We start from the raw sequence: 2,076 nt of genomic DNA, 5'->3' as shown, positions 1-2,076 counted from the left end.
AGATTCTGCCCGTATCATAATTCTTAATGGCTGCCTTAGAGTCACTCACTATCACGCTTGCACCATTTTGCATCATTGCTAAAGCAATGGCAACTTCTTCTGCCTCAGTTGCGCTTGTGTTTTTAACTGTGCAGCACGAGACCGGGTGTCCACTATCACGAACCACACTGCTGTCTTGCGATCGTATTCGGCAGCGTCCGTGTAGAGCACATCGGATCTACCTCGAAATTTTCCCTGTAGGGTCACAGCCCTTTCTTTGCGTTTACCTTTGTGAAATACCGGATGCATGTTCTTTGGCAGCGGTGCAATTTTGAGTCTATCCCTGGTTTCTTTAGGTACGTTATCTGTCCGCTTTGAACACTCCGAGGGTTCGTACCTTAGGCGCTCCTTGATTTTCCTTCCAGTTTTGGTTTTTAAAAGCCTTTGATGCTGCGACATCGTGGCGGCTTCTTTGAGCTCATTCAGAGTGTTGGAGACACCTAGCCTTAGAAGTTTTACCGTCGAAGTGTTCGGAGGAAGACCTAGTGCGGTTCTGATCCCGTTTCTGATTATGATTTCAATTTAGTCCTTTTTCTGTTTTGGCCAGTTTCAGATAGGGGGCAACGTATAGCACTCGGCTTATGACGAAAGTCTGAACCAATCTCAAAAGATTGGCCTCCTTCATCCCCGCATGCCTGTTAGAAAAGCGCTTGAGTAGCCGGTACGTCTGGCTGGTACTCGCTTGAAGTCTCATCATAGTTTGTGTTTTTGCCATTTGCTTGTATGCGCAGCCGTAGGACTCTAATACTGTCTACCATCGCAATGGCATTGCCATTCACTCGCAAAGCAATATCACAGCCCTTACAACGGGGACTGGAGATTTTTTTTTTTTTTCGGCAGTCAGCTCTTCCCTGAGTCACCGGAAACTTTCGCTGAAACTGCGAGAAAATAGTAGAAGCATATCTGCTGCAGGGAACTCCCATGAAAACGTAAGCATACTTGCTGCGCCTGACATGAAAAAGGTAATCTAATCCTGTAGGATAGATGGTTTATGGTTTATGGGGTTTAAACGTCCCAAAGCGACTCAGGCTATGAGGAACGCCGTAGTGAAGGGCTCCGGAATTTTCGACCACCTGGGGTTCTTTAACGTTCACTGACATCGCACAGTACACGGGCCTCTAGACTTTCGCCTCCATCGATATGCGACCACTGCGGCCGGTATCGAACCCGCGTCTTTCGGGTCAGCAGCCGAGCGCCGTAACTACTGAGCCACCGCGGCGGGTGATTCTGTAGGATAGCACTGATCTTGTGCGTATGCGCCTGAATCACCAAAACAACATGTCACCTATTCCGCAGCTCCAAAGACGCTATGACGGCTTGTTTTCTCTTCGAGATATGCAATAAACATCGGCACTCTTACAGTGAGGCTCTCTTTGTATTGCCTCATTTGTCCAAATAGCAATTGACAACAGATGTGAGTCAACGCTCAGGTAGTGGCATTTCGTTCTTTTATAAAAGACGCCATAAGCTCAGAGGGATGCAGTTTCGAATTTCAAAACAACACTAAGAACGTATAATTTAAGAAAGTAAATGTACTGCAGAAAGGAGCGATGGTCTGTGTTAAAAAAAACTATGCAGAGGTGTAGCGCTTTTGTGACGTTTAAATAAGGGGTTGTAGAGATTTTAATTTGCGCTCAGGGTTCTGTCGTATGATTTAATGCATATTCCCTTAACAATCACATTTTGAAATGCACACCTTGTTATCGGCCACAGGTGTTTTTCTGTAAATGTATCATGGGCTGGTTGGATTTAAACATTCATATTGAAGGTCGAGACTGCCACTACGACGTTACGATACTACGGACTGCAATTAGCACTGGTTACCTCGTATCTGCTATGAACACTTTAGAAAAGGCAAGTTTTAAACTGAGACTGTCGAAGTTCTCGGAAAACACGCAGAATCTCATTAAATGAGGAATAAAATAAAGGATAAACATATTTTATAATTATCCTGTATCGGCGGTCGTCGAACAGAATGCCCGCCGCTGTCGGCCGTGCTCAATTTAAAGCTGATAGCGAACTTTCTAGATAAAGCGT

Source organism: Amblyomma americanum, chromosome 4 (genome assembly GCF_052857255.1).
Source record: "Amblyomma americanum isolate KBUSLIRL-KWMA chromosome 4, ASM5285725v1, whole genome shotgun sequence".
In the NCBI taxonomy this organism is placed as follows: Eukaryota; Metazoa; Arthropoda; class Arachnida; order Ixodida; family Ixodidae; genus Amblyomma; species Amblyomma americanum.
Note: the sequence above shows the minus strand (reverse complement) of the source record.